The sequence below is a fragment of the Pteropus vampyrus genome, unplaced genomic scaffold (genome assembly GCF_000151845.1).
Source record: "Pteropus vampyrus isolate Shadow unplaced genomic scaffold, Pvam_2.0 Scaffold28, whole genome shotgun sequence".
Taxonomy (NCBI): domain Eukaryota; kingdom Metazoa; phylum Chordata; class Mammalia; order Chiroptera; family Pteropodidae; genus Pteropus; species Pteropus vampyrus.
In genome coordinates this window covers 7772155-7779657 of record NW_011888809.1, presented here as the reverse complement: position 1 = coordinate 7779657, position 7503 = coordinate 7772155, and the positions used below count along the sequence as shown (strand labels likewise).

At 41.7% G+C, this 7503-nt stretch overlaps 1 pseudogene; it reads left to right on the top strand.

Moving 5' to 3' along the window:
• The first annotated feature begins 4581 nt into the window (after window positions 1–4581).
• LOC111737562 lies at window positions 4582–4699 on the top strand (annotated as a pseudogene).
• The last annotated feature ends 2804 nt before the right edge of the window (window positions 4700–7503 follow it).

Below are 7503 nucleotides of genomic sequence, written 5' to 3'. Positions count from 1 at the left end.
AATTCTTTCAGCAGTGACATAGCCATGCCTCACAGGAAGCCGGAACGTCATGATATATCGATAATTCTGGAACTGAAGTCTCCAATTAGTGAGCAGGAGGGGATATAGAATGCAGGGAGAAAATATATTAGAATATCTACTTACATTTTCAGTCTCATCACTTATCCCTTTAATTGTGACTGGTTTCTGATAACGTGTATCATAAATCAGGACAGACATCTAAGTTACGAATACATAAAATGTACAATATTAGTTGTATGTGGCAGGAAGAGTAAAGCTTATCAAACATTGCTTCCTTACATTTCCCAGAACTATGCGATGAAGTAGATTCATTTGATTAGTCTTAGAAAATAAAATTTGAGCAGAAGTAACATGTTTCATTTCACAGCTGAGACCATGGAAAACCCACTCATGATTCTCCGGTCTCCATTGCTTCTGGTCATGACTGAGGTGTCTGCGTGTTCTGGATGGTGTGGCAATTAAAGTGGTGAAGCCATCCATGAGCCTAGGTCCTTGAGTAACTATAGGAAACAGAGCTACCCCTGGCATTGGATAAAAAGTGTGTGTAAGAAATAAACCTTTGTTAGGTTAAGCCACTGAGGTGGTGGAGTTATTTGTTCAGTAGGATGACATAACCTTTTCTGACTCATAAAGGGTGCCTACTCATTCTTTCTTAAGAAGTGAGCAATCTATGTAAATTCTCTACTCACTTTTGTTTTTGCTAACATTCTCTTAGGTTTCTCAAAAGATACAATCTGATGAGTTCTCCAATCTATAGCTAGCCACTCACCTTTAGTCCAATTAATTGTGGACAGGGTATCAGGCTCATGAAAGGAGATCACTTGTGATCATCCATGATCACTTCTGCCATTGAGGGGAGAGATTTTTGACAAGGGACCTGTTACTTTAGAAGTTTTTAAGGCCTGCCTACAATATGAATGCATATCAACAATTTCTCATAGAGATACCGAGTCAAGGGATAGAAGCTAACAAAAAATCTTTTGTTCAAGGACCTTACCTAAATCAACTCTGCATTCTAATTTCACATGGATCTTGGTCAATGGAAGGCCTTTGGTAAGTGATTCATGAATGAATGGAAGGGCTGGATGAGGAACTATATGCTGGAATCAGTGGCTTTTTACAAGGGGAAGGTGGCAATGTATTAAGTAGAAGGAAACTGTGTCTTTGGCAGAAGGTCAATCCTTTGGGATTAGGGTCATCTTAATGTAAAATTCTGCAAACATTTTTCGATTCACACGTTCATTCAACAAATAGTTACTGAGTGTCCTTTATGTTCTCAGGTCACTTTCCCAAAATAACTGCAAAGAAAATGTTTTCTACTTTTTCTTCTTCATCTAGAAAGATCTATTTTAAAAAACGGGATTACAGATGCGAGCACCACTTTTTGAACACAGTCACGAATCTGGACATTTGGTCCAGGCAGTGATGGGAGGAGAATGGGTAATGATTTTCACAGAGCCTGCTGCAAACGCCCACTCATTCTTCCACAAGCAACTAATCTTAGGTCTTAGCAATGCAATATCCCAGTGAGTAAGGGATAAAACCGACTAAAAGGTGAAATGCTTATCAACAAAAGCCAAAAAGAAATTTACTCTTCAAGGAAGGCTCTCTCACCGGTGTCAGCTTGGGTCAGAAGGGTGTTGCGGCGGCCTGGGTATTGATGGGTACTGCTCTGACCTCCTTAGCTATGGAGGCAGGATGAGAGATATGCTGTTGGCTCTTAATATATATGCCTGAGCAATTTATTTCGAAGTAGAAAGGGAAATTGGTGAGAATGCTCTCACATTTGCCTTTAACAATAAACATGCAGAGAATTGTAACTGGATCGTAAGGGTGTAACTTCAGTAATTCATCAATCAAGCATTTCTAAGATACTGGCTATGCTTGGCACTAGGTAAAGGCCCAAGGGAAATCAACACAGGTCCTTGCCTTTAAAGGGCTTATATTTTTACTTAGAGAAGACAGAATAGCCCAAAGAAAATAATCGATGGCTTAAAAACAATCCAGAACATAAAACTGATATTGGTATTGAAAAGCAAAAGAGTTTAGTGGTCAGGTAGGCAGGCTACAGAGCCAGGAAGCCTGGGTTCAAATCCCAGCTACACCACGTAATAACTGGATAGCTCCTAGACAGTTTACTTTCCCTTTGTGCAATATTCTCATTGAAAATACAGAGATAATAAGAGTATTCCAGACTGGTACATGTGAAGTATTCAGAACAGTGACTACGATGTGGTAAGGAATGACTATTAACTAATATGAGGGGCAATTGAGTTTTAGAGGGACATTTAGTTTGGCTGATTAATTTTTCTCATCAAATATTCTTGCTGTCTCATTATCTTCCTGTTAGAATTTGCTTGACCAGAGAAACTTGATTGTGTGAACATGATCTGTTACGGCACATCAAGACCACCGGCCTGAAATCTAAGCAGCCAGGGTTCACCGCTACCTCTGTGGTCTCCAAGTGGCTGAAGGGTTGTCCCAATGTTTAGTTGTCTCCTGGGATCACAAATATCTCCTCCGATAAAACAAAAAAAAATCCAAAGCCTTCATTTTGTAGCTTCCTCTATCCTCTTCAACCAAAATGGCCTTTTATCTTTCTCTCTGCTGATCTAACTCCTGGATGGCTCAGAATCCAGGGCCCAGTGCAGGATCTATATCTAGGGATGCGATGGAACGAAGGAACGGATTTTTGACTTGTGAATTACCTGTAGTAAATGTCTATATGTCCTGAACTTTCTGAGAGTTTTAAATATAAGTGGAAATCTGGTCTTTTCAGAGAACATGCTGCCTTTATGTCCAGAAGCTTCTGATGTTATCCAGTTATTGCCAGTTAAGCTTCTTCATAGGCCAGACCACTCTCAAGATGAACCATCAATCAAGGCTGCCTGCATGGCTGAGCCGGCCCTGCCCGTCACCCGCCCCTTCCCTGTCTTAGAACGTTTGACTCTTTGCCTGACCGATGCGACCAAAGATGCCCGCCTGTCCTCTTTCTACTTCCACTGGCCACCTTGGCCCTAGAGACAGAAATCACACATTAAGAACAGCAGCAGACTAGCTCCTCGAGCCCTCAGCTACCCAGTTTGGCACTCCCACAAAACAGAGAAATACAAGTCTGCTTCGATTTAAGCCATTTCTGTTTTATTGTTGTTGTTGTTGTTGTTGTTTTTTCTCCTGAGTCTTTTGTTTTTCATCCATGGCAGCTTACCTCATACTCTAAATAATAAATTATTCTCTGACCATGTCCTTAGATTTCTAACCTATTAAAAGAAGTGGTCTAAACAGAGACTCCGTAAGAGTGTCCCCAGATTAAATGCTGTAGAATTTATATTCTGGAACTTGACGAGTGTGAGGAGACGCTGTGTGACAGGCTGCCTTTGCCCTGGGATTTACCATTGAACTTGACAGCAGGAATATGTAGAGCATCCTGATAGGAAGAGGAAATATCCCCGCACTAAGATATTCTCACTGCCCAGGCATCCTGTCTGGCCTCTTGCCTCCTTGCTGCCCAGGTTACTTGTCTAAAATCCTGATAAAAGGGGATAGATTACAGAATTTTTGGATTACAAGTGATAGGGAGAAACGTAAGGATCTCTATTTTTTATTTTTAGACAGTAGAGTCTTTTTTTAGATAAGAAAATTTATGCAAAATCTGATATGTAAAAGATATAACAGCGGAGCTTCTCTGGTTGCATGGGCAATTGGGGACCTGGCTTATGTGCTATTTTCTCCTTAAACCCAATGATGGTTCCTGAAGGACTTCCTGTCTAACCTGTGCTTTTCTGAATTCAGTATGAAAACCACTGGCCTATTTCAACTCTCTCTCCAGTTTACACATGGAGAAATTAAGATGAAGAAATGGTAAATGGCGGGCCCAAGCGTCTTGATTCCAAGGCCAAGGCTCTTCCACTAATCATACTCCCTCCTCCCCGCCCTCTCCCCACATGCACTGTTTCTTTGTCAACATTGTTATGTCTGCTGTACACAGAGAATAAGAAAATGTTCTCAAGTAAGCGATACCTTGGAAACAAAAACAAGCCTCTTTGTGTATGTCTTTTTCTCCATGGGTCTTCAGAGATCACCAGAATCCAAGCCTCCAAATATAGCCACGAAATCATCAAAGTTCATTTTAATGAACAACGCTATTGCTTTATCTGACAGCTCCCTTCAGTACATTAAGGAGATGGGATCTGAGTTAAGGTTGATGACTTTTTCTCTGAACTGGAGTAAATGCAGCTCCAACTAAAAGCTGGATAAAAGACCAGAGTCTCCTGAATGTCCTTCTCATCACTAGAGTTGATTCTGTTAAGAATTTGCTTCCTTCTCCTTTGTTCAGAATGTGTCGACCGTAATCTGTCCCATCCTTCCATTTCCATCCTGTTGTGACTGTAATGACATCCCAGAGACTTACTGACTTACTCTGAGAGGTTCAACTTTCATTTCCAAGGACGGACATGGCCATACCTTTTCTGTACAGGATCTGGTAATAATTATTTTAGGCTTTGCAAACTATAAAGAGCCTCTGTTGCATATTCTTCGTTTTCTATTTTTTAAAAATTAGTCTACGGCCATGTCACCCTGAACAAGCCTGATCCCATCTGATCTTGGGAGCTAAGCAGAGTCGGGCTTGGTTAGTACTTGGATGGGAACCACCTAGGAAGACCAGATGCTGTAGACGTAAAAAACAAACAAACAAACAAACAAACAAACAAACAAAATCTATTTTTTTTAAATTAGTTTTTTAAAAATATAAAAACTATTCTTAGCTCAAGGGCTGTACAAAACCTGTTATAGGCCAAATTTTTAAGATCCAAAGGTCTTACTTTAGGGTTTCTTCTATAGTTCTTCTCCCAATTTTTCTTTCAATTTTTCTTTCTCCTCTAATATTTTACTATGAGCAACAAGAAGAAAACAGCAGCTTGAAAATCTCCTTTGCTAACAACCGGGTTCATCACTTATAAGTTCTGCTTTCCACGTAACAGCATGAGACCGTTTCGCTAAACTTTCCGCCACAAGATGATAAGAAGCAGCCTTCTTCCAGTTTCCAAAAACATGTCCTTCTCTTCTTTTTAAGCCTTCACTAGCAGCATCCTCAAAGTTCACATTTCTGCTTACAGTCTATTTAAGACAATTCAGGCTTTCTCTGTTATGCACCTCAACATCCTTTCAGTCTCTGTCCACTGCCCGATTTCAAAGCTGCTCTCACATATGTTTAGATTTTTGTTAGAGCAGTACTCCACTTCCAGATACCCAAATTTGTTAGTTACAGATTGCTGTAAACACATTATCATAAACTTGGAAGCTAAAATAACACCCATTTGTTGCCTCACAGTTGTTGCATGTCAGAGTCTGGGTATGACTTAGCGTGGTCTTCTCTACAGGGTTTCACAAGATGTCAGCCACAACTACACTGTCATCTGATGATGCCGGGGGTCCTCTTCCAATCTCACACGATTGTTGGAAGAATTCTTTTTCTCGACTCTGCGGAACATACGGTGGCCTGCTCCTTGAAAGCCAGGAGGATTACCTCCCTTCAGAGCTTTCTGACTTCTTAAACACTCACCTGATAAAGCCAGGCTCAACAAGGACCATCTCCCTTTCGAATGACTCAAAGTCAATTGATAAGGACCTTAATTACATCTGCAAAATTTTCTTAAACTTTTCCATGTAAGGTCAGCTAATCATGGGAGTGATGTCCTACCACGTTCATAAGTCCTGCCCCCACACAGAGGGAAAGGATCGTACGGGGTGCCATCCGAGAATTCTGCCTACAACAGTTTGGAAAGATCTTCGAACAAGTATGAAGATCCAGTACATTTCTCCACGTCATTCTTAACAACATATTTTTTAAATTTTTTGCTTAACCATGCAAATTACAATAAGCTTGGTATATGGACTAAATTAAGCCTACTTCTCATTTTTTTTTTTTAACCATAGCATAATATAGAGTCCTGGTCTGGGACTCAGGAGGTTTGCTTTTAATCACATCTCTGCCATAAACTAAAATGTTGAGTATTCTCAGGGAAGAGACTGCATTTTGTTGAGTTTCCATTTCTTTTTAATATATTGAACATATTATCATGTTTTCCTTTAAGCTCTTAGGTTCTTTGGCTCAATGATTCATATGTCCTGAGGTATAATTTTGGGGGGCATATCTCTACTGAAGAGCAGAATTAGTGGGCAAGGGTAACAAGAGCCAAAGCCCACCAAAGATGGGAGAAAGGGGTAGAGGACAAGGAGGCTGGAGTTAACCGCCCTTCACTGTCCAGAAAAGGCGGGCTCTGCTGGGGTATTTGTTCGCCTTCACCTTCCTCAGGAAAGTCTGCAGAGAGCATCTCGGGGGACCAGGGGTGTGTGTGCACTCCCAGGCCACGCACTTGCCCCCTCAAGCCCGAGGCCAGAACATCCTTTTCCCTGCGCCAGCATCTGAGCTGATGGTGTTAATGTTGACTCTGCCATTTTCATGGTTAAGTGGTTTTATGCTAAAAGCTTCAAAGCTAGGGGTTTCCAGAAGTCAAACTTAAAGGCAAATCAGACGTCCCAAGCACCTGTATGTACTAACCTCAATCTTCAATTTTCAAACGCAGTAATCAGCCCACACATCTTTATGCTTGGAAAGGTTCCCACAGATACGGTGGCAAGGTCTGTGGCCAGTTTTCTATCGAAGCTCTCAGGTTGATGACTACTTTGTAGGCTTTCCTTCAAGCGCGGCCAAGCTCCAGTGAGGACAAATAGCAGGGACCGTCCCTGGGACAGGTGGCTGCGTGGTACAGTGGTAATCGAATATGACTGACCCCATGCCCTGGAGAAAGCCAACCTGACTCGGAAGCTGACTCTGACCTTATAAGCTCTGGGGTCTACTAACCAATGTACTTCTCTGCTCCTGTAGAATGAAGGGTAATTATAATGACAAATCGTATGACCTTGCCATTATGGGGTCACTATTGTCCAAGATCTGACCCTCCGCCCTGCATATTCTAATTGCTAGCAACTAGGTCTGCCAAGTTTTTTAATAAAAAAGTCAATAATCATTGAGGATCAATTTGTGATGCTTTGGGCACTTCTTTAGGCACTCCACATATAGTCCTCATGAACTCAGTTATGCACTGAACCATGTCTTCCCAAAAGTCATACATCGAAGCCCTAACCCTCAATATGACTACATTTGCAGACAGCACCTTTAAGGAGGGAATTGAGGTTAAATGAGGTGATCAGGGTGGGGCCCTCATCCCATGAGACTGGTGTCCTTAAAAGAAGCAGAAGAGACACCAGAAACACGTGCACGCAGAGGAAGGACCATGGGAAGATGTAGTGAGCAGGCGACAATCTACAAGTCAGGGAGAGAGGTTGCACCAGAAACCACCCTTGCTGGCATCTCGATCTTGAACTTCCAGCCTCCAGAACCATGAGAATTTTCTGGTGGTTAAGCCACCCAGTCTGTGGTATCGTTAGAGTAGCCCTAGCCGACGAATATACCACCTC